This window comes from Ananas comosus, unplaced genomic scaffold (genome assembly GCF_001540865.1).
Source record: "Ananas comosus cultivar F153 unplaced genomic scaffold, ASM154086v1, whole genome shotgun sequence".
Lineage (NCBI taxonomy): Eukaryota > Viridiplantae > Streptophyta > Magnoliopsida > Poales > Bromeliaceae > Ananas > Ananas comosus.
In genome coordinates, this window is record NW_017890787.1 from 875 (window position 1) to 27,541 (window position 26,667).

At 40.9% G+C, this 26,667-nt stretch overlaps 1 long non-coding RNA gene across 1 annotated transcript; it reads left to right on the forward strand.

The window, feature by feature from the left end:
• Positions 1 to 250: 250 nt before the first annotated feature.
• On the forward strand, positions 251 to 26,107 carry LOC109704239. Its single transcript, XR_002214251.1, has 3 exons — positions 251 to 454; positions 1,529 to 1,716; positions 25,901 to 26,107. It is a non-coding gene; the product is annotated as an uncharacterized LOC109704239 (long non-coding RNA).
• The last annotated feature ends 560 nt before the right edge of the window (positions 26,108 to 26,667 follow it).

Below are 26,667 nucleotides of genomic sequence, written 5' to 3' on the forward strand. Positions count from 1 at the left end.
GGAGCTAAAACGAGAATTTTTGAAAATGTCGATTTTTAGGTCTTGGACCTTCGGTTTCCGGACCATGGGCTAAGGTCGGGATCTTGATTGTGCTGTGCGAAAAACAGGCTACGAGTTTTGGACTCTGGAGCCAAGCTCAGGACCCTTCGCTCATAGAAACCCTAGTTTGAGGGGTATTTTGGTAATTTTAAGTGAGGGTTTTATAAGGGACCCTCTCCTCTTTCTCCTTGTTCGAACACACACATGCACACACATGCGTAGAGAGAGAGAGAGAGAGGGAACCGAGCTCTCCCTTTCCCCCACGATCTCTCTAGATTTCTCTTTCTAGATTTTTTCCAAACTTGGGGTTTTGGTGAAGTTTGAGCTCAGGAACGCGTATAGAACGATAAATCGAGCTCGTGCGCGAGATGAGGCTTGGTGCGCTCGTGGATCTGATGGGTTAGTCGGATTAAAGGTTGGGCTTTTTGCTAAATCCTTTAATATTGGAAATTTTGAATTCCCTAGATGATTCTCTACTAGTTTAATCAATAATTCTAGCGGATAGGTAGTATTTCAATCAATTAAATATATATTATAATTAAAGCTTTAAGATTGAAAAAATTATAACTAAAAAAAATACAAAAAATTTATAAAGTAGTCTTACATACATTACTAAAACAATCTATTAATATTTTTTCAATTTTTTAATATTTGTAGAGTTAAATTATTCTAATAAATTTATTTAAAAATTCGATCAAATTAGTAGTTTTGATAGCTATTCTATAAATTTTTTAACCAAAAATTTAAAGTTTGAAAACTTATTTCAAATTGAATAATATGTGAGGGTGTTTTTGCCTTATTAAAATTTATTAGAGAGAGAAGAAAATATTACAACACCTTGTATTATTAATATTCTACACACCGCAGCTTATATTATATGACTAATATTTTAATATCAAAATTTAATTAAATATATCTAATCTACAAAATCTAATAATTTAAATTATGTGTGATTAAATTTTAAAATCTCTATCAAAAAATTTTAAGCATGTGATCTATATACAAATATATACCTGGTGTAGAAAATATTTAATAGGGTGCACTCATACTTCCAAGAAAGAGGAGAAATCGTTGCTTGCATTTGTGCACGCCAATACTTCATACACTATACAGAATATTAAATAATTAATAAAATATTTAATAATTAATATTATAAAATAAAATAAAATAAAATATATAATATAAAATATTTAAATAATGTATTATTCTATAAAAACTTATGTTTGATCATCAATATTTAGAGTCGATTTATGTTGCAATGGGTGCATCCAAAATTTTTTAGGACACACGGCAAGCCCCTATCGGCCCATACCTTAGTTGGCAACGTGGCTCCTTCCCAAGCTATTTTACAACTCTCAAATTATGTATTGTATATATTCTCTATAAATTTTGGGGTATTTTTGGAAAAATAAAAATCTAGGGTTAGAATTAGAGGTTTTGAGGTTTTAAGGTTTTGAACCAAATTAATTCTCTAGTTCTCTAATTGAAGGTTAGAGGAGATCCCCCGACAACTTTAACTTGGAAATCGACGGGCGTTCGGTGACCAATTTTGAGTAACGAGCCAAACCGAACGACGTTGGCTGCGGGAGTCTGATTGCAAGTGTTTACAAGCAATCGAAAGCGTTGTGAAGTGGGTTGTGTTTTACCGAAGTGATTAGATTACTTCCACATCAAAAGGTAAAGTATGATATTATTATTGATGCATGTATATAATGGTCGGTTGTATGCGGTAAATATGAATGTATAAATCATTTGTTATTAGATGAAATTATCTACCATTGGACAAGAAAATTAGGCATGTGAAAACATATAGAATAGTCTCATAATATCCCAATATTGGATTGACTGATTGCAAAAACCTATTTGTTGTGAATGTACTAGGGCTCAATAGAACCGCCACACGTGGTTTCAATTTTTGTTCGTTTGAATGGGAACTTGTGTTTGTTATGAATATACACACTTAGGGCATAGTAGAATAGTCTCATTAGCTCCAATATTGGCTCGTCTAACTGCGAAAAAGTATTCGTTGCGAATGTACACTCTTAGGCTCCGTTTGGATACCCTAAAAAATGTAGCATAGTTAAACTATGCTATAGCGGTAGAAAATTTATCCTATTAAACGCTTGGGAGAAAAAAAAATACGGTAATTTTTGGAGTATAGTTTAACTACACTCCAAAAAATGGAGTAAAATTATAATCTACTCTAACCAAAGGAAAAGAATTCCACCATTTTTTGGCAAACATACATCAAGTTCTAACTTTTAAATTTCAACATGAAATTTTCAATTTCAACATAAATTTCAAATTTTAAATTTTAAATTTTAAATTTTAAATTTTATAATTTAATTTATATTCAAATTTTTAATTTGAATTTAGAATTTGAATTTAAATTAGAAATATCAAAAATTAAATTTTATAATTTCAAAATTCAAATGACAAATTTAAATTTAAATTTTTTAATTTTAAAAATTCAAAATTTAATTTTTGAATATCAAATTTTAAATTTTAGTTTACAAATAATAATTTTCAAATTTTCAAATTTTTAATTTATAATATTAATTTTTAATTCTAATTTTTTATTTTCAAATTTAATTTTTAAATTTCAAATATCAAATTTTAAATTTAGAATTTCAAATTTGATTTTAAATTTTAGTTTTCAAAATTCAAATTTTAAGTTTGAAATTTCAAATATCTAATTTTAAACTTCAAATTTTCAATTTTCAATTTTAAATTTCACATTTTAATTTTCAAATTTCAAATTTCAAATTTCAAATTTTAAATTTTAAATTTTAAATTTTAAATTTGAGATTTCAAATTTCAAACTTTAAATTTTAAATTTTTACTTTTAAGTTTTAAATTTTAAATTTTAAATTTTAAATTTTAAATTTCAAATTTCAAATCTCATAGTTCAAATTTCAAATTTGAACTTTAAATTTGAGATTTGAACTTTAAATTTTAAATTTATTTTTTAATTTTAAATTTAAAATTCTAAATTTAAAATTTAACATTTAAAAATTAAAACTTTTTATTTTAAAATTTTAAATTTCAAAATTTTAAAATTTAAATTTAAATTTCATTAAAATTTAAAATTTGAACTTTGAAATTTTAACTTTTAATTTTAAAATTTAGATAAATCCCGTGAAATTGCACAATGCGCATTCAAACAGTTTAAAAATTGAATCCGTAGTACAATTGCACCGCCCCACGAGGTTTCAATTCTTGTTGGTTTGAATGGAAACTTGTACTGATTATGAATATACACACTTAGGGCATTGTAAAATAGTCTCATGAGGTCCTAATATTGGCTGGTCTGATTGCGAAAATGTATTCGTTGCGAATGAACAGTCTTAGGGCAAAATAGAACTGATTTAGGTGGTTTCAATTCTTGTTCGTTTAGATGGAAATTTGTATTGGTTTTGAATATACACACGTAAGGCGTAGTAGAGTAGTCTCATGATGTCCTAATATTGGCTCGACTGATTGCAAAAAGGTATTCGTTGGGAATGTACACTCTTAAGGCTCAATAGAACCGCCACACGTGGTTTCAATTCTTGTTCGTTTGAATGGGAACTTATTTTTGTTATGAATATACAAACACTTAGGGCATAGTAGAATAGTCTCATAAGGTCCAATAATTGGCTTGTCTGATTTCAAAAATGTATTTGTTGCAAATGTACACACTTAGGGCACAATTGTCCAGCGCGCCACGAGGTTTCAATTTTTGTCCGTTTGAATCTAAATCAGCATTGGTTATGAATATACACACTTAGGGCATAATTGAATAGTATCATGAGGTCCCAATATTGGCTCGTTTGATTGTGAAAACGCATTCATTGCGAATGTACACTCTTACGGCACAATTGAACCGCCCGAGGTTTCAAGTACTATTCGTTCGAATGCGAACTTGCTTTGGTTATGAAAATACACACTTAGGCATAGTAGAATAGTATTATGAGGTCCCAATATTGGCTCGTCTGATTGCGAAAACGTATTCGTTGCGAATGTACACTCTTAGGGTATTATAGATGTAAGGAAGTGAATCCTCGAAATCCGAGGATTAGACTTCGGTTTGGAATCGACTATTTGTCGAGCGTGTAGGCTTCGGAAAGTCCGAAGTTGGCTATAATGCATAAAGTGCATTAAGGAAGGGTCCGCGGGAGCACCAGTGCAAAATTTGCACTGGAGCAGAATTGCTCTCGGGGACCGGTCCCTGGCAGGGAGGGACCGGTCCCATTAGGCTGGGCTGTGGGGGTCTCTGATGAGACCGGTCCCTGATGGTGAGGGACCGGTTCCCGAACGTCAGCCCAACGAGAATAGCCGAAATTTGGCTAAGTCCCGAGAATCCAACTTTCGGGAACCGGTCTCTCGGACAAGGACCGGTCTCCCGGGGACCGGTCTCTCAAGCAAGAACCGGTTCCCAAACGCGAAATCCCCTTTGCTCGGAATTGCAGCTTTCGGGGACCGGTCTCCCCGAGCTGGGACCGGTCCCTCACTGCGAAAATGCCCAGAGAGGGCTGATTCTAAAGATGAAAAGTTGAGGGGGCTAATTGCAAAATGGCCTTTATTAGAGGCTGGGGACCCCTCTCCCCTTCTCATTTGCTCTCTCTCCATCTCACACTCTTTCTCTCTCTCTCTCTAGAAAGAAAAGAAGGAGAAGAAGAAGGAGAAGAAAGAAAGGAAGGAAAAGAAGAAGAAGTGGAAGGAAAAGTCCAAAAAGAAGAAGAAGAATAAGGTCTTCTTCCCTCTCTCCTTCAAGCTAGAGCAAGCTTGGAGCTTGGTTTAGAGGTAAACCTCAAACCCATCCATGGTGGATTGCTTGAGATTGGGTTTTTATTGCTTAGAAATGGTTCGAATGGAACCTATTGGAGATAAATAGATGGTTCGAGCTCGAAATCGAAGCTCGCATCACGGATTTCTTCCCCATTGCCATTCTAGGGCACGAAACTGGGATTTTGAAAAACTAGGGTTTTGATCTAATTTAATAGGTCACAAACCTAATTGTTAGGTCCCGGAACGCGTCGGCGAAGTCGGTTTCTCGATCCGACGAGCGGGTGCGGAGAAATCGCCGAATCGGGTACTTGAGGGCTCGCTTCGCCCCGGGGAGTTGAAGCGACGTGCAAAGACTGCAGCGTCGAGTTTTCTACCGTCGCGGCATCACCAAGAGGTGGGTGGTGACTATCCCGAATCAACTGGGCCCCCTTCTATGTCTTAATACATTTTGATTCTTGCATCTTGTGTTATTGCATTATAGGATGATTGTGCATTGCCTTTCCTTATGCTTTTCTTGATGATATCGTAGCATGTACTGGATACTTGATATAGTGGATTGATAAGGATTGGGTCGAGACTTGTGAATCCTATAGTACAGAGAAAGAGATGGACTCAATGGTCGGTTTGATATTAAACAAATGAACGAGTGGCATTTAGTTGATAGTAAGCAAAAGAACAAATGACACATATGAGTCGTAGTGTATGTGAAACCTATGGACTATATGATGATTGTAACCCTAGAGGATAGGGTATTCTCGAGACGAGGATTGGATCATGCTCACGGTCTGTTTTTAAATCTTGTGATGGAAGCCCCACACAAGTAGTGCGCTCCGGAGTTGGTCACGTGGGATTGCCTATTTTGGGTCCCAAGGGATTGCCTATTTTGGGTCCCGGCAGACGGTCTCGGTTCGTAGTGCGAGTTGACCCTCCCTACCTTCGAGATGGCTAGTGAGCAGTAGGCAAGCTTTCAGAGAAGCCACGAGATTAAGAAATAAGTAAATGAGATAGATGAATAAGTGCATAGCTTTACGTTTTGGACATGTTGACGGGTTAGTCGCTTACCATTTCTTTGTACATGCATTCATATGTTTATGATTCGGGCATAGTAGAGTAGTTTCCTATCTGTTTCTACAGCTTTCCATATCTATCTACCTGTTTATCTACCTGTGCCTACTTGGACCTAGTGGGGAGACCGGCTGTCACGCCCCACGACCGCACCACCCGAAACGGTACCGATTTGGTCCGATTCGAGGGCGGCGTGCGTGACCGCCGAACGGGCAGAGTCTCCCCTGCCCGCCCTAGGCTAAGCAACAACGAGATTGTGTACAACAAGTCCCCAGGAATACAACTTAAATTCATACACAATCACAAAACAATAATCGAGAGCACAACCAGTGCTATATATCAACAAAGAGCAAGCGATACAAGTAAATGGCATACAAGTATACAAAAGAGAGAAACTTAACTAATAGAGACATAATTGAAACATTTAATCTCTTTTTATATCATTTTAACTTTAGACATTGATACAACTTGCATTCTTTTTCCAAAATGTAAATACATCATAATCTCTCCAAAACCTCACCCTATACAACATCTACTCTCAAAATGTAAAAGCATAGGTACAGGGTAGAGCTAATGCAAGTAGGTAAAGTAAGCTATCTACCAAAAGCTAGGGCACTTTGCCCTTACCGCGATCCATCGATGTAGGCCCGCTGTCATGTGTACCTGTACCCCCAAAACCACACGGGGGGTGAGAACTACGAATAGTTCCCAGTGGGTTCGGCCGCCGACTCCGCCGATCTACCCACTAGGTCTCAAGCAGGCACAGATAGATATATGCAATATATATATCAAGCAGTAACGAAGCAGGTAGGAAACTAAATAGCTAAATGTGCCTCAATCTGAAAACATGATGTATGAGCAATAAGTAAAGCTGAGTAGTAACTTACTATAAACATCTACAACAAGCTACGTGGGTGACTACTATAAGCAACAAGCTATTATGAACAACAAATAATGAGTATGACTCAATGGGAGACCAAATCTCACATGAACACGGGGTTCACAACATATCTCACGTGTAAGTCTCACAGGGGAGTAGTCTCTCTCAACTATCCCGAGACCGCCTACGGGCAGCTCACAGACCGCCCAGACAGCACACTGACTGTCCCTCGAGTGACCAACCTCCGGAGTGCACAGCTTGTGGGGAGCGACCCCAAACCAAGCGCAGACAGACTATGTGAGTATAATCAACTCACGAACAACAGTAACCTACCCTCAAAAGGGCAATCTCATCTTGGAATCAATGTTCTTGTACCCAATCACATAGTGTTTCACTACACTAAGGTTTCCATATCATAGGTTGACACATATGAATTGCCACTCATCATAGTTTTCTATCACTATATGCCACTTGTCATTGTTTTCTAAATTATATGTCACTCGTCATTTAGACTCATTATCAACACTAGTTTCATCATACTAGTTCTTTAGCGACATTAACATTAATCGTCTCATATAGGGTTAAACTTTTCATCATATCATTTGTCAAGCATACTAGATTATGAACCACCAATCAAGCAACATTTCTACTAGCATGCAAACATAGCAATTATCAACCATCTCTAACCCTATATGAACATGCACAATATGCTTTAGATCAATTTTAGGAACTTAAACATAAAAGGTAGCCCGATTGGTTCGGGATGGTCACCACCCACCTTTGGTAGCACCGAAAGCTAGAAAACGCGTTCTCTTACGCCGCTTGAACTCGTCGAGCAAAACTCAAACCTAGAGCACTCAATTTGGCGATATCTTCGCGCTCAGTTTTCGTATCGTCGAACCGTCTTTCCCTACGCGTTCGGAAGCATAGAAATTAGGTTTCCAACCCCTCAAAAGAGATCAAACCCTTATATTTTCGAAAACCCGAAATCTAACCCTAGGTTTAGCACACATGGGAATCCATGATTTCTAGCCTCATTGTGAGCTAGATCCATGTTCTCTAAGCTTATTAGGTTCCATTTGAACCATTAAAACCAACAAAAAAACCCCTAAACCCTAGAAATTCAAAAACTAGGGTTAGAGCTTACCTTAGGTTTGCTCCAAAGAAGGCCCAAGCTTGATAGAGAGGAGAGAAAGGAGCTTTATCTTCTTCTCCTTGATCTTCTCTTCCTTTTCTTCCTTCTCTTTTCTTCTTCTCTTCTCTTTTCTTCTTCTCTTCTCTTTTCTTCTTCAACCGGTTGGAGAGAGAGAGGGAGCTAGAGAGAGAGAGAGAGGCTGTGAGAGTGAGAGAGGAGAGAGCTGAGAGTGAGAGGAATAAGTCCTCTATTGTAACAATATGCTAAAAAGCCCTCCTTTTAACAGATTTTGCAACTTAACCCACTACTGCCGCGTCCTTGTACCGGTACACGGGGTCTTGTACCGGTACAAGCCCTGCGTAACAGCGAAACAGAGAGCAAACCCGAGGCTCGGGTTGCTCGGTCGCGCGGGTTTTGTACCGGTACAAGGCCCTTGTACCGGTACAGCCATCAGGCACTGTTCCGCGATGGTTGTACCGGTACAGCATCAACCTTGTACCGTTACAACAGCGCCAGAATGCTGTTTTTCGATCTGTTTCGATTTCTTTTCGCGTCCAACAACGCTAAAACTATTCCAACACTTTTGGAACTCATTTTTACTCTTCCAAACATGCTGAAATACCGAGTAGAACTTGTCCAAACATTCGATTGCTCACTTTGGTCCATTGAGCCAAAGTTAGCCGTTTTCGTCGAATTTTCGATACCTTACACCGGCGGAGTCAGCGGCCGAACCCACTGGAAACTAAGGAAGTTAGTTCTCATCCCACTCTTTACAGGTCCGAGTTCGAGCTTCCCGGGCGAGCGTGAGGATCGCGGTAAGGGCCCGGCGTCTTAGTTACATTAGCCACCTACCCTTTTGTGTTAGCTCTACCCTTATTTATATTTGAGAGTAGATGATGTATAGGGTGAGGTTTGAATGCTTGTATTTATATTTTTGGAGGAATGTAAAAGACGTACTTAAATGTATTGAGCCAAATGAATGTAATAGATAACATCTTCTCTCTTATGTACTTGTATATGTTTCCATACTTGTATCTTGCTCTTGGTTGTTGCACTGGTGGTGCTTCTTGATCGTGTATTTATGAATTGATTCCTGGGTAAATTCTTATACATGATCTGTTGGTTAGCCTTGGGCGGACAGGGGAGGTCCTGTCCGTTCGGCGTCTGTTCGACGCGCCCGGGGCCGGACCAAATTGGTAGCGGTCTCGGGGCGTGACAATAGAACTGATTTAAGATGTTTCAATTCTTGTTCGTTTAAATGGAAATTTGTATTGGTTATGAATATATTGTCACGCCTCGGGTCACAACGGAAGCCCGCCCGGCACGTGTCCAGACCCGCCATATGTCTAAAACATATAAGGCGTCTAAACAAAAGCAATAAGTAAAGCAATAGAAAGGAGACATCTAGAGGTATCAGAGTATAAGTAAACTAGATGCTATGACGAAGAAGGTAATACAGCTACAAATCCTCTAAATAAAACATGAAGTTATACAACCCAAAAGTCCCAAAAGAACAGAGTATAAATACATCACAGGTGGTCTCTATACATGGTACAAAACTCTCTCTCCCAAACAAAACAAAAGGGAGAAAAGACCACCTAAGAGCAAAGCCCGCCCCGCTATCGAACCTACGCGACTCCCTTGACGCGATCCCGTGCCTCCGCCGATGTCGAAGGCTCTAAAAAGTAAACCAAGAAAAAGAGGCGTGAGAACTATAAAATATAGTTCCTAGTGGGCAATTACTGTCTTTAGTATCATGCTCCACTAGGCCCAAAGTCAAGAAAGAGGTAAGAACGGATATATGTAATAAGCAATAAGAGCAATATAAAAGAACTACGAACAATAAGTAAACATGTATGTTTCATGAACTACAATGCTTGTCACGCCCCGACCGCACGACCCGAAAACGGTACCTATTTGGTCCGGTTCGAGGGCGGCGGCGTGAGGCCGAACGGACAGAGTCTCCCCTATCCGCCCAAGGCTAACCAACGAGATTGTGTACAACAAGTCCCCAGGAAAAACAACTTGATTTCATACACAATCAAACAACGATAACACAAAAAGTGTTAAAACCATCGAGAGCAAGCGATACTAGTAAAAGCATACAAGTATTCAAAAGAGAGAAACTTAACTATTTGAACCATGAAACTAGAAACATTTAAATACAACTTGCATTAAACTTCATACATCGTTTTTCAATCTTTTCCAAAATGTAAATACATCAAGTACTCTCCAAAACCTCACCCTATACAACATCTACTCTCAAAATATCAAGTAGAAGGTAAGCTATCAATTGATACAGCTAGGGCGCCAAGCCCTTACCGCGATCCTCTCGCTCGGTCGGGGCACTCGAACTAGCACCTGCAACAACGGGTGTGAGAACTACGAATAGTTCCTAGTGGGTTCGGCCGCCGACTCCACCGATCTACCCACTAGGTCGAAGCAGGCATAGAGATATATATATATATATGTATGCAATATATATGTAAACCTAAACTGGCAGAAAGCAGGTATGATAACTGAGAATCGAGTCCGCAGATTTTCGTCGTTTGGCACACACCACCGGTTTCGAAACCGAAGTGCACCACTAGCATCCATGCTAAAATCTCCACCATGGCCACTCTCAACATTGTGCCGCACCTTCTGGAGAATCGGGTCCGCAGATTGCAGATTCTTGATCCTCTCCAATAAGGTCGGTTGGACCACCAACGCCATCAACCTAGCCGGAATTTCTGGAGCCACCACCTCAAGATCCATTTTCCCTATTTGTAACCACAGGGGCGTCTGATTTGTAACCCATAAGACTAGGTTCTCCACCGACTTCCGACTAAGTGCGTCTGCGACTACGTTCGCTTTCCCGGGGTGGTAAAGAATATCAACATCATAGTCTTTCAATAATTCCAACCACCGCCGCTGTCGCATGTTCAGCTTCTTCTGGATAAATAAATACTTCAAACTTTTATGGTCGGTGTAGATCTCGCAATGAGCACCATATAGATAGTGTCTCCAAAGCTTCAAAGTAAAGATCACCGCCGCCAATTCCAAATCATGAATGTGGTAGTTCTTCTCATAGCTTTTCAACTGACGGGATACATAAGCAATCACCCTCCAGCCTTGCATCAGCACACACCCCAAGCCTAGAAAGGGCGCGTCGCTATAAACTACATAATCTTCACCCTACACCGGTAAGGCGAGTACCGGAGTCGAAGTTAATCTTTCTTTTAACTCTTTAAAACTTCGGTCACACTCGTCGCTCCAAATGAATCTGGTGCCCTTCTGCGTCAGACGGGTGAGTGGAGTCACGATCTTCGAGAACCCTTCCACAAACCGTCGATAATAACCTGCTAGGCCCACGAAGCTTCGGACCTCAGCAACGTTCGTCGGGCGTGGCCAATTCTCAATTGCCTCTACCTTCCTCGTGTCACGCCCCGCGACCACCTGCCTATTTGGCCGGGTCGCGGCGCCGCTGACAGACCGCCGAATGGACAGAGTTTCCCCTGTACATACTAGGCGTCGCAATCAAAACAATACAAATGGTTCCAACCAGGAACAGTATTCAATCATAGATTACAAATGGAAAGGTATCAACAACATAACACATCCTATGTTATTACATGCATTCACATGAGATTCATTTTACATTACATTCAACCTCCAAATGCAATTAAGTTATTACAATTAATATTACAAATTTGATACGTTGTGTTCTTTTCCTCTTATACCCCTAGGATATGCCAACTCGGGGTACCGCTATCTCTGGTCTCTCGGGTAGGGCGCTATCTATGGAGCTACGCCCTTGCCTCGCGCTGCCGCACCGCTCATGTGCGAACCTAAAACACCCCAAAATAACGTGGGGTGAGAACCAACTCCATGGTTCCCAGTGGGTACGGCCACCCAAGGGAGGAACTCGACCAACAGGTCTAAGGGAGGCAAATACAAGTTAGTCCAATAAACAAACAGATATATATATATATATCATAAACATGCAACTAACTTTACCTTGCTTTGCCTCACAACTGCAATGATGCCATGCTCTATGCAATAGGAATATATACAACATGAATATATGCAACAACTAGTAGAATTATTGATTCTACAATCAATCTTGCTAATCTTAGCTCATGTCATCTAACTCTAAGGTTTCTATTACCCTAGGTTTACACATTTACCACTAGCACTCAAGGTTCTATCTACCTTATTCCAGCTAACCACCCGACTCGGCCTGGAGTCAATCAACTGCGGATAATCCGCGCTCTGCCCGGCTCGAGGTGAAGGACCCTGTCACATGCACCTCAACCTGCAAGCCAAGAACCACATCGCCCAATGGTCCGTGTACCGTAGTCAGGGATCCGCCAGTGGGAGAGGAACATGCCGCATACACCCATAGCTAAGATCCCCAATAGGGAGAGGAACATGCCGCATACACCCTAACGCTCTCTGTTCTTGCTCAGTCACAATCCTCAAAGTTTTTCCGGTGGGAGAGGAACATGCCACATACACCCGCGGTCCAAGAACTATTGAGTTCACAAGTCTCGGGATTCCGGAATCCACTTCACAAGTCAAAGGTCCATATCCAACCCTATGCTGTCGACCTATCTAGGTCCACTGTACCTTCCACCCTAGGTCCAACTAACTCTAGGTCTAATGCCTCAATTTCACAACCTAGGTTTACTTTAACTCTAGGTTCATACTCAACCTATATTCTTTAACACTAGGTGAGATGCCATACACCTAGATTCCGACTCTAAGTTTATACTCAACTTATGTTTTTTAACACTAGGTTAGATGACACTCGTTATTTATCCTAGGTTCAACAATACTAGGTTCAATGTCATCTATGTCCTACCTATGTTTATTAATACTAAGTTAATGCCACTCGATCTACTTGACATCCTATTTGTCATGTCGAGTATTCTACAGTTCACATACATATATTTGCATCAACTACATGCATCATCTTGCATTTATGTCATTGACATGCATTCTTTACATTATGCTTACTATGTTATCATGCCTCTCCTAGCATCATATTCCAATGCACACATACATATCATTTGCATTATCTTACTAGCATGTACTTTCATATTGTTAATATGCCATACCATCTAACATGTATCCACATAATGCACTTATGCATTTTATTTCACTCAACAAACATATTAACATGAAATCGAATACTTTACTTAGCATCTTTATATCATGTCATCACCTAGCATATAATTCCGATGCATTAACATGGAACTACCAACTAGCATGCATTTACATAATGCTAACATGTATATATACATTTAACAATTTCTCATAACTCATATGACTAACATTCATTTATATGCTCATGTTCTCTAGCATGCTTTCCTACATGTCAACATGAATCTATAATGCTAACATGTTCATATGCAATACATTTATGCATCAGTAAGGATTCACATTCCGTTTTGACATGCAGGGCGACCAAGTCGCTTCGGTAAGCACAACCTACCTGTTATCGCGTTCCGATTGCTTGTAGTCACTCGCAATCGGTCTCCCAAGGCGCACGCTGCTCGGCTCGACCCAATGCGTGCGCGACCCCCGAACGACCCCCGATCCGCGATCCGGAAATTAAAGGTCTTTGGTTTCTTGCTACGGTGCTCCAAATCCGTTTCCACGATTTTTGAACGTCGCCTCGGCCCTCCAGGCGGAAACGAAGCCCAAACGTCCATTTCTTTAATATCTTCACAACGGCTCGGCGAATCGCCGAACCGACTTCGCCAACGCATTCGTTTACCTAGCAATTAGGTTTACGAAGGGTTAATTTAGATCAAACTCTTCTACTAGCAAAAATGCCATTGGAGCCCTAGCTTACAACTATTGCAAGAAATCACTAAATTTATCCATGATTTAAGCAATAATCATCTATTTAGCATCCTCGGATTCCAAAAATACCATTTATAGAGATCAAAATCCATATTCTAGAGTTCTACCATGGATGCTCCAAGAAGCTTACCTCAAAGCTTGCTCTAATGGTCCAGTGAGGAAGATGAAGAAGATGGACTTTTCCTCCAAGCTTCGTTCTCCACCAATCCTTCTCCTTTTTCCCACCTTTAAGAGAGAGAAAGATAGGGTTTTCTTCCTTTGGTTGCAAGTGTGAAGGAGAGGGAGAAGAAGTGTGCGGGTGTGTGTGCATGCGCATGCTGCTAGGCCACTAGTAGGGGCTGTAACAATTGCACAAAACCCCCTTCACACCTATTACAACTTGCAGTTTAGCAGTTCGGAACAGTCGGAGCTCTTCTAAACGTTCGTTTGCGCTCAAATTTGACAGGCAGGCTCAGTTTAACGTACTGAGCAAGAATATATCTTAAGTTCTCAGTTTCGACTCCGTTTGGTCACCGAAAGCTGTGTCAAGCTGTAATCTTTAGCAGATAGCAGTTCGATTTTATTTCCTACCTTCTGAGTGTTAGAATGAAATGAAACTTTAAATCTAGTCTCATAAAAATATTTCTCACATATCCTCCAGTTTTCATAATTTTCTGACACTGTGCATTTTCTATTAATTTATCTGTCCCGTTTCACACAGAAAATTCTAAATCTTCTGTTTCGTTCTGATTTCAGCACAGGTTATTCCCAAACCTATATTTCACTTCTCTAAATCCAATAATAGTATCTCATACTATTTTTATTTATTTTCACTTTTATATTTAAAATCCGGTATGTTACATTCCACAGCAATCTCACCGGAGCCATTTAAATGTACACTGTAACTTCATAGTTTTAGAAGTCCGGTACCTTACATCCTCCCCTCCTTAATAAGAGTTTCGTCCTCGAAACTCAAATAATTCCAACTCCAATTCATACCCCAATTCCATTGTCGAGTAACAAAGGGTACAATGCACTTTTGGTGCATTTGACCTCTTCGGCCTTTCCGAAGCGCTCCCACTCAACAATTAGTCGATCCTGAGCGAAGTCCAACTCTCGTTTTTCGAGAATTCACTTCCTTACTCCAACCCCTCCACAGAGTTATCGGCTAAACCGATCACGTCGGCTTTCACAGGTGGACCAACGGTCGTAAATACTACGTAGGCCTACAGCCTAAACCTGTCACAACTACGCATAGCATCTCTCGCTCGCATCGTAGACCCAATCCTCATTTTCGGACGAAATTCTCACTTGAAAATTCGCACACACTCCAAACAGGAGCAACCAAAACCCCAAACCACATCAAGTCCTCGGGTTGGGTCACTACACACTCTGTGTATCCTCGATCTCATGATCTAACATGCGGCATTCCGCGTACTCGGGTCCAAGCTCGGACTACCGTCCTGACCAACTCTCTGCCCTACCTGTAGGTATCGGGCTGCTGTCACTCACAGCTGATTGCGCCTGCCCAATGGGCCTAGGCTCTACAGTCCACAAATGGTCCAGGCACGGGTCGTCCCCAAGCACTACCTGCCAACGTCGCCCTACACGACATGCTCTACCGAGCTACATAGTCTATCGGCTTCTGAGCATCTAGTGCAAGCCACCTGCCCCACGAGTGATCCATGTCCCGCTTCACACTTAGCAAGGCTGAAGTGCTACTACAAACTCACTCTCGGCTGAATCGAAACCGCACTTCACGAGTAGCTACGCTTGAGCGTTCCACGCCCTTCTACAGCGTCTCACACGAAGTCTAGCATCAGGCAACTTGCCTATGCACGCCGACTACACGAGCACGACTCGCCCACCTCAACTCGAGGGGCTACTAGGTCAACAGGCCCGCGTTCGGCAACTACACGGCTACTCTCTCAACAGTGATTCTACTTTCACTGTCCGATCTACCGGAACGCATTCTCAACTTCGTGGCTCAACTCTCGCAATCTCTAGTTCACTGTCTCGAGAGTCCTTTCACCACTTCATCTCTACCACGAGCCTCATTTCCTATCCGAGAATCATCACTAGCCATTTGCTAGTACTACTTGGCTCTCTGTTCGATAGAATTAGAAAAAGTACTCATTGTGTAAGGAAGTGAATTCTCGAAATACGAAAATTGTACTTCATCCAGGATCGACTAATTGTCGAAAGTATACCCTTTGTGGGAGTTGAGAATGTCCCAAATACAAAAAGTGCTTTGAAGTTGAGTCCGCGAGAGCAAATGAGGCAAACTGCGTCATTGGGCTGATGTTGCTCTCGGGGACCGGTCTCTGCAGGTGAGAGACCGGTTCCACTGGCTGGTTGTAGCGGGGTTGCATGATGCAACCGGTCCCTGGTAGGGAGGGACCGGTTCCCGAACGCGGTCCGAGCGAGAGATGCCAAAAATTGGCTAAGTCCGAAAAATCGAGCTCTCGGGGACCGGTCTCTCAGGCAAGGACCGGTCTCCCGGGGAGAGACCGGTTCCCGAACGCGTGCGCCCTAGGGAAGCTCTCGGGGACCCGTCCCAGGTCGGGGAGACCGGTCCCTCCGCGCGAAAACTGCCCAGTAAGGGCTGTGCAATAGATGGAAAGTTGAGGGGCTTTTATGCAAAATGGCCTTTATTTGAGTGGGCTGAGCCCTCTCTCTCCCTCACACTCTCTCATTTCATTCTCTCTCTCTCATTTCTCTCTTGCTCCCTCTCTCTCTCTAGAGATAACAAAGAAGGAGAAGAAGAAAGAGAAGAAGAAGAAGGAGGAGAAGAAGAAGAAGAAGGAGGAGACGAAGAAGGAAGCTAGGAGCATCTTCCTCTCCCTCTCCTCTTCCCATTGGTGTAGCTCAAGAGATAAGCTACAAACCCTAGCTCCTAGAATTTAGGGTTTTGGGTTTTTATGCTTTGGGATGGGTGAAATGGACCCTAAGCAAGCTTCTAAATAGATCAATCCCAAGAATCTAGGGATTTATTAGGTGGTTTGCTATAGGTGCAAACCTAGGGCTCCAAAATGGGGTTTTTGTAAAAGTATGAGATTGATCTCATTTGAAGCCTTGGAAACCCTATTGATAGGTCCCAAAACGCGGGGGCGAAGTTGATTTCGGCATTCGGCGAACCGACGTGAAGTTCTCGGCAAAATCAGGCCGGGCTAGTGTTGATTCGGGCGAGGAAGGCTGAAGCCTTTTCGTAGAGCTCGCCGAGAAGGATTTTTCCAAGCCTCTACATCGATTAAAAGTGGGGGGTGTCATCCGAAACTTTCGAACTCCTTTCTATGTCTTAGATTGCATTTAATCTCATCTCTACATGTTGCATTGTAGGATTGCATAGTAACTCCATTGCTTATGCTTTCTAATTGATAACCTAGTGTACTTGGAACGCTTGGTAATTTAGATAGGTGAGGATTGGGTCGAGGCGTGAATCCTATGGTGCGAAAGAAAAGAGATGAACCCGATGGGGGTATTGATGACATAGAAAATAGTGGTTAGTGTTAAAGAACACGAGTGGCATCCAAATGTTAAATGATAACGAGTGGCATTAATGTAGTGTAAATAACACTAGAGGTCGATGGACCTAGGGATAGGTGGATCCCTTAGAAAATGCCTTGTGAACAATGAATTTAGAAAACTAAATAGCACTGCATGAATGTCGGGAACCGATGAGCTAGTTTAGTACCTCAAGTTAAGCCTCTAATTGCTCTCACATATCAGCCAGAGATAATCTGACAGTCAATCACAGCCTCGCTGCAAACATTCGTCAAAACGACATCAAAATAGTTGTATACAAGGTAATATTGTCAGAATCTTACTTAATCCAATTTCTAACTGAAATTTCAACTTACCCCAAGTTGAAACACCTTCTAAACTAGTCCCCAAGGTCACAAATTCAGCTCAAATTAATTTGGAAATCTGCTGTGAGCAAACATCCCAAAATCGCATCATGACTTCACTAATATCATCGAAATAGAGAAAAAAAAACTCATTAATTACCTCGAAGGCTTTAACTCTGACTTTGGGATGAAGAATTACAGCAAAACCACTCCTCAATTGTTGCTTTAAACCATCTTAAACCAGCTGGTAGCAAGAATCGAGAACCAACATCAAACCAACATCAAAAACTATCACTAATCTCAAACTAGAGATAGAAACCAGCTTGTTTAACTCACTAGACTTCAATTCAGCTTCCGTGAGAGTTGGAGCTGCGAAAATACCTCCCATGCGAGTCCTTTCCACCCACTCGTAGCTGCTCCAAAGTCCACAAACCAGCTAACGCAACGAATGGCGAGAAATAGGCGCAAATCGACGATTTCTACTCGAAGAGAGAGAAACCCTGGAGAGAGAAAGTGGGGAAGGTGCAAAACCCTTCCTCTGAGCTCTAGCACACTCCAGCAAGCATCCCTGGTCATGCTGGACTGAAATAGATAAGAACAAGAGGTGAAATGACCAAAAGACCCTTGCTGCCACGTTTCTGCCAGTCTGTACCGGTATAAGGTGATGGTTGTACCGGTACAGCAAGCAGAAAAAATACTGATTTCGTCCATTCAATGCATTTTCTTGCTTTTAACCCTCCAATCACTCTCTAACTTATCCAAAAACTTGTCTAAGCCCTTTAGAATATGTAGGGTAGTTCCACTTACCATTTCCCGCATTCGAACTTCGCAATTGACCAATTTCGAAGCATTGCAATTGATAATGCATTTACGATGCAATTTTCCAATTCCAGTTACTTTCTTACTTCAGTAACGTATCAAAACCTTTCTAAGGTCTATCAAACGTCGTAGATCAGTTCCAAAAGTCATTCCAACCCTTGAACTTGTCAATAGGCCCAGATTCAGTATATTACATTCACCCCTCCTAAATAGAAATTTTGTCCGCGAAACTAGAACTGAATCTTCATTTGAAATCATCTAAAAAGGATGGAAAATCCATTCCATCGCTGTTCATGAGTTCATATCACTGTCTCGCAATAAAAAGCTTTTCTTTCATCCATAGAATCCATGATTTTAATGGATGAAATTCCATTTCAACTTTTTCAATAATTCAAGGGTAAAATCCAACCCTTCTCATCATGCTCATCTGCAGGGGTTTAATCATTCATTCGATAAGAAGAATTCCAAGGGTACCATTTTCAATAGTGCTTAGTAGTTACACTTGGTACCCATCTTGAGTTTCAAAGAATTATTATATATTGTTCAATCATCCACTGATTCTCAAAAGTTAAAACTCTTAAAAAAGATTGCACTCCCAGTGCAATTCTATTCCAAGATGAATTCATTTCCTATTTTCTCAAATAGGTTGAGGCTGAAGCCCAACTTGTCCCGTCTTGATTATATAATTAGAGCGTAACCATTCCTTATTAGGCTTCCTAGTTTACCTCTGATGTACCACTTGTGTTTTACAAGGTGATCAAATACCAATGCTTACTTTGCATTATCCAGCAGTCATAACTTTCTCATACATCTTGTAGTTACTATATTCCTCAATTATAACTAGCTTGATAACGAACTAGTTATTCCTGGTAGTCCCCTTTCAATAGCAAATTGAAATTGATTATCCATCACTCCATTAAAGGTGGATTCCTGATTAACTATTCAGCATTATATCCCAATATCTTAGTATCATATTTCATTCTGCCACTAGGCGAGAATCCCAATTCACATTAATGGATGCTGCTCCACGTCAATACTTATGTTCAGACAAATTCCATTAATGCTGTCTCTACAGCTTTACTGCTTTCCTTTACACCAATCATAAAGTAAATCATGACTATTTCATCACTGGAAAAATTTTCCTCACATCTCCAACTTCGATTTCCATTCAATTCTAAGCAAGCTCGAGTTGGAGCTTTACTTCTGCCAAAATCACTTGTAACATCCCTATTTGATCCTATAAGTAGATCAATTTAGATATACTTCTTTGATACTGTTCTGAGAGTGTGAGGCTCAAAGTATTCATTGTCTCAAATCCAATTTAGGCAATAGAGGGGAATCAATTTATACTTCACCCATAAGTTCTCTATTGCTGTTACTCTATATATTTTTCCATAAGTAGGGGAGAAATCTAAACAATACCTTTCGTTAACCCACAATTAGAGCATCATCATTTGCTCTCGACTGTATGAGATTTATCCTGATATAACTATCAGTCAAAATATTAACTCCCAAAGACTAACCTCATGCAATTTGTTCCCTGAAGCTTAGTTCCAATTATACACAACTGGAATCAGAAGAGAAAGAAATAAGTAGCTGGGTAATCCCTTTCTCAATATTTCAAAATGCTTAGTTCCATTAGGAAAGTCTCATCTTAATTTTAATTCATCTTCCCGGTCCATCATTATCTGCCTTGAAGAGTTCGCAGGAAAGACAACTGAACAAATCCTTCATAACCTTTTTCTATCAGCATGCATCCAATACTAAAGGCTGATCAAAAGATCATCAGATCTTGACTTAATCCAACCACTAATTGTGTTTCAATTAAAATCACGATATTCGACACATAGTCGAATAGCTCATCTAATCTCACCACAAGTGAAATTACTTCACCAAAATGAAGCACTAGGCATAAAACATTCTCTAATCATCAAGTTCATAATTTGTGACTTGTTTAGGAATAGCACAACCACTATTCAAGAACTACCCGTCACTTTGAGGGTTCTTACAATTTAACAGTATCAGCCAATAAGGCTCCAGCCTTATTATAATTACCTACTTTAGGTAAAAAACATGACCATTCTCGCAGTCAGCGAGGCTAAACCCTTCAAGAAGCATTGCATAATGTTCAAAGTTTCAAGGCGACTCAATTTAGTTCGCACAAACCATGGTATAAAGTATCTCCCAACAAAAATTCAATCCAAACCATTCTGTTCAATCAATCCCACATGCATTAAGGATGGAATTGATGCTAATCGACTCGGCCAACAGCCAATCATAGATGCAACTAAAGCAATCATTATGATCATATCGAATCATAGGAACATTGCATAAAGTACTACCTGCAGTAGTTATCTATGCCGTCGTATCTGACTCTATGATTCCGTCGGCGTACCTCCACTGGGTACTTTTTGCAACAAAGCCGGTGCAGATACCTTAGTCAACATGTTATTTCTTGGGCACTCAGAGCGAAAATGGCCTTCCTGACCACATACAAAACACTTTCCTTTTCGCTGAGGACACTTTGGGGGAACATGCGGACCTCCACAAATTACACATGGCCGAGGTAATCGTCTCCTCAATCTTCTTTGCTTAGAAAAAGAACCACGTTTCCAAGGTTGATTCTTCTTTAATTTTCTTGATGATTCTCCGACATGTAATTGATCGCCCTTGGTAGCCTCTTTGGCTCTTTCAGTGCATTCCACACCTTTTCTTACGGTCAAAGTACGATCCGAAACCTCGTGGAATTTCTTGAGATCAGCCGTCTGTTGAATCAACAGGTTCTCCAACCGTCTGATTCCTTCATCCTGTCAGCGCAAAGCCTCGGCTTGAAGTAGCGTCACATTCGCTTGTCGCTCCACCACTCCAACTAGAGTAGCCAGCTGCTCTTTTAATTCCTAAACCTCGTTAGATTCAGAAGGTTCATGTCTTTTTGGCTGAGTTGCATCAGTTGCCGTAGGGTGCATCTTTGGCATTGCAAGCTGCAACAACAAAATAGGTACAGGTTAAAACAACCCATGCTATCGTAGCCCCACTTAAAATTGTAAAATCCCAATCATGCGAAAGTAATGAAATGACCGCCCACTATTCCCCAATATCACATTGTCGGCCGCCAACGTGATTTTGGAAGGACATAGAGCTTATTCATTTCAATCGAACTCCAACAATTTTGGAGTTATAAGTATAACCCAATCATAATTCTTTCGCTCAACATAGTCGCAAAAGACCCCGTCCCTCACGTTCCTAATCCTGATCGTTCAACTGCCCTAAGGTTTACTAGGTCCACTAAGACTCAACCCTAGGCTCTGATACTACTATAATCTGTCACGCCCGGGTACCAGCGGAAGCATATCCGGTTGCGTGCACAGACCCGCCGTATATACCACAACTCGAGTATACACAAGGCGTCTACAAACCATAGTAAAAGCATATAATTCTAATCAGGTAATCAGAGCACGACTTTTAAGTTTAACTCATACAATCCAAACCTTAATACAGGAAATAAGAACAAAGTATACTTTTACAAAAACTTCTTATACATCTCTGTACTAAACTATATAAACTGCTGAAGGTGATCTAATACACGTCCAAAAAGGCTCTAGCTAGCCGCTGACGCCTCGCCAGGAACCCTAACCTTTCCCGCTGTGGAAGGCTCTGTAAAAACAACAACAAAGAGGGCGTGAGAACTATTAAACAATAGTTCCCAGTGGGTAAGCCGCCGACAGTGGCGAAGTACACCACTAGGTCAACTGTGGCATGAATAGATAGGAATAAGTAAGCAAGTAAAAGCAATAAGCAAATGTAAAAGTAAACTACTCATGCTATTTGCTTAACAATCAATAAATATCGATAGACTGCAGGTATCAATTATCCCGATGAATTCTATCAATCATATTACTTGACGATTTAACCACACATATACCAAATTGCAAGCAAGATAATTCATTATTACCGGAATTACAGATAATATCATGCAATTGCTTTCTACATTAGTAAGAATGAAACATTCTTTATGTCGCTAACCAATCATGATGTCAACTTCTATGTTATTCAGCATTAAGCTCACTTTAGATGTCAACTTTCTAATCTGCTCCTCAATAAGTTCGCTTAACCCAAGACATATAGTAACTTTACTACTGTGTCCAGCTGAGGTTAAAGTACTTGACATAACCCAATTTCCAACGAACTTACACAAGGTAAGTTCAAGCCGCGCCGTGCCTAATGGCCCCGTGGTAGTCAACATCCCTACTCTAGGAATGAGCCTCCCCCACGGCATTCCATTTCGGCGCTCACTTCGTACATTGCGAGCATCTGTCGCTAAGCTGTTCGGGAGTGCTAGCTTGGGGGGGAGCGACCCCGCAAGTGTGTGCAAACGCGCACAATGGCATGCAAGCCGTAGTCCACAGTACCAATCTTACAACAACATCATGTCCCTGACATGGATCTCAACTCCAGCCACTCCGGAACGCGGGGCTTGTGGGGCGCGACCCCCGCAAGCATGTACGAAAGAGCATAATGGCATGCTAGCTATAGTCCAGGGTACAAATATCTCAACAGCATCATGTCTCTGACATGGAATCTCAACTCGACCCAAGGTTTTACTCTTTGTTCGATAGAATAAGAAAAAGTACTCATTACAAAGTTATACTGTTAGAACGCAACTGAGTAGCCTAATATTGTTCCGGTTTTGGTTCTTGTGAACGTTGACATCGATTTGCTCGAAATTATAACTCTCGGGGCATAATAGAACAATATAATTAGCTTTTAACTCTTTGTTCGATAGAATGAGAAAAAGTACTCGTTGCAAAGCTATACTGTTAGGGCGCAACTGAGTAGTCTAATGTTGTTCCGATTTTGGTTCTTTTGAAGGTTGACATCGATTCGTTCCAAATTTACACTCTTGGGACATAATAGAACAATATAATTAGATTTTACTCTTTGTTCGATAGAATAAGAAAAAGTACTCGTTGCAAAGTTATACTGTTAGGGCACAACTGAGTAGTCTAATGTTGTTCCGATTTTGGTTATTGTGAGCGTTGACATCGATTCGTTCCAAATTTACACTCTCGGGGCATAATAGAACAATATAATTAGCTTTTACTCTTTGTTCGATAGAATGAGAAAAAGTACTCGTTGCAACGTTATACTGTTAGGGCGCAACTGAGTAGTCTAATATTGTTCCGATTTTGGTTCTTGTGAACGTTGACATCGATTCGTTCCAAATTTACTCTCTCGGGGCATAATAGAACAATATAATTAGGTTTTACTCTTTGTTCGATAAATTGAGAAAAAGTACTCATTGCAAAGTTATACTGTTAGGGCGCAACTGAGCAGCCTAATGTTGCTCCAGTTTTGGTTCGTGTGAACGTTGACATCGATTCGTTCGAAATTACAACTCTCGGGGCATAATTGAACAATATAATTAGCTTTTACTCTTTGTTCGATAGAATGAGTGTGAGATATTGAATCTCGATGGAATTTGGCTAACTTTGGCCAAATGGACCAAAGTGGGCAATTGAACGGTTTGGACAAGTTCCATTCGGTATTCTAACAAGTTTGGAAGAGCTAAAAAGAGTTTTGAAGGTGTTGGAATGGTTTTGGCATCGATCGGCGCGAGGTAAAGCCGAAAAGAGGTGAAAACAGCATTCTGGAGCTGTTATACCGGTACAAGTGTGATGGTTGTACCGGTACAACCATCGCAGCTCTCGGGTTGGAAGCTGCCAGACCTTGTACCGGTACAAGGGGGTCTTGTACCGGTACAAGCCCTGCGAAACCGAGAAACCGAGCTCTCGGGTTGGGCTGTCTGCCAGGCCTTGTACCGGTACAAGGGACCCGAAACAGTGGGTCTGTTTGGAAAATTAGATTTTAGAGGGGCTTTTTGGGATTTTGTTACAATAGAGGGCTAACATACCTCTCTCTCTCTCAGCCTCTCTCACTCTTAGCCACTCTCTCTCCCTCTCACTTAGCTCTCTCTCTCTCTCTAACCGAAAAGAGAAGAAAAGAAGGAGAAGAATGAGAGAAAGAAGAAGAAGAAGAAGAGAAGAATGAAGGGAAGGAGGAGATCAAGGAGGAGAAGTAGAAGCTTCTCTCCCTCCTTTTCCTCAAGCTAGGGCTTGCTTTCGAGCAAACCCTGGAAGTAAGCCTCAACCCTAATTGTGAGATTCTAGGATTTTGGGAGTTTTTGTTGGTTTTATTGGTTCAAATGGAACCTAATGAGTTTAGAGGACATGGATCTAGCTCACAATGAAGCTAGAAACTAATGGTTTCCCTTGGGTGCTAAACCTAGGGTTGGATTTTGGGGTTTTTGGGAATATAGGATTTTGATCTATTTTGATGGGTCGAAAACCTAATTGTTATGTTTCCGAACGCGTAGGCGAAGACGGTTCGTCGATCCGACGAGCGAGTGCGGAGTTATCGCCGATTTGGTCGCTTTAGGGTTCGTTTTGACCCAAGGTGTTGAAGCGGCGCACAAGGACCGCGACGCCGAGTTTCATAGTTTTTCGGCACTACCACAAGGTGGGTGGTAACCTTCCCAAAGCCGCGGGGCTACGTTCTATGTCCAAGTTTAATGTTGATCTAATTGCATCTTATTCATGTGCATATAGGGCTAGTAGATGATTGTTGTTGTTTACATTTGCATGCTAGTAGCTATATGTTTAGTTGATTGATCCATGATCTAGTATGCATGAAAACTATATGATGAAAACCTAGACCCTATATGAGATGATTAATGTTTATGTTGCTAAAGAACTAGTATGATGTAACTAGTGTTGATAATGAGTCAAAATGGCAAGTGGCACCTAACATAGAAAATTATGACGAGTGGCATATGATTGTTGATAGCTTATGACATGAGAACCCTAGTGTAGCTGAAACACTATGAGATTGAGTATTAAAACACCATGATTCTAAAATGAGATTACCCTCAGAGGGTAGAATGCTGTTGGTCGTGAGTTGATCGTGCTCACATAGCCTGTCTGCGCTTGGAGGGGTCGCTCCCCCCAAGCTGTGCACTCCAGAGGTTGGTCACTAGAGGGACAGTCAGTGTGCTGTCTGGACGGTCTGTATGCTGTCCGCAGGCGGTCTCGAGAGTAGTTTAGTGAGACTTTCCCTATGAGACTTACACGTGAGTTATGCTTGTGAACTTCGAGTTCATCATGAGATTGGGTAACTTATTGAGTCACACTCATTACTTGTTGTTTATAGTAGCTTCCCTATGGTTGTTCATATTAGCTTAATTGTTGTTGTTGTTCATAGCAGCTTATCACATAGCTTTATTATCGTTCATGCATGCATGATATCAGATTGAGGTATAGCTAGATATTCATGATTTTACCTACTTGCTTACGTTCTTTACTTGCTCAGTTATCATACCTGCTTTTGTTAGTTTAGCTTTATATATATATTGCATATATATCTCTCTATGCCTGCTTCGACCTAGTGGGTAGATCGATGGAGTCGGCGGCCGAACCCACTGGGAACTATTCGTAGTTCTCACACCCGTTGTTGCAGGCGCTAGTTCGAGTGTCCCGACCGAGCGGGAGGATCGCGGCAAGGGCTTGGCGCCCAAGCAGTATCAGTTGGTAGCTTACTTTCTACTTGCATTAGCTCCACCCTGTCTTTATATTTTGAGAGTAGATGTTGTATAGGGTGAGGTTTTGGAGAGTACTTGATGTATTTTCATTATGAAAAAGATTGAAAATCATGTATGAAGGTTTAACGAGATTTAATGCAAGTTGTATTTAAATGCTTTAAATTTTATAGTTCAAATAGTTACGTTTCACTCTTTTGTATACTTGTATACTTGTATGCTTTTACTTGTATCGCTTGCTCTTGATGGTTTTAACACTGTTTGTGTTATCGTTGTTCGATTGTGCATGAAATCAAATTGTTTTTCCTCGGGACTTGTTGTACACAATCTCGTTGGTTAGCCTTGGGCGGATAGGGGAGACTCTGTCCGTTCGGCCTCACGCCGCCGCCCTCGAACCGGACCAAATAGGTACCGTTTTCGGCCCATGTGGTTGGGGCGTGACAATGAGAAAAAGTACTCGTTGCAACGTTATACTGTTAGAGCGCAACTGACTCGTCTAATGTTGTTCCGGTTTTGGTTCTTGTGAACGTTGACATCGATTCGTTCCAAATATACTCTCTCGGGGCATAATAGAACAATATAATTAGGTTTTACTCTTTGTTCGATGGAATGAGAAAAAGTACTCGTTGCAAAGTTATACTGTTAGGGCGCAACTGAGTAGTCTAATGTTGTTCCGGTTTTGGTTCTT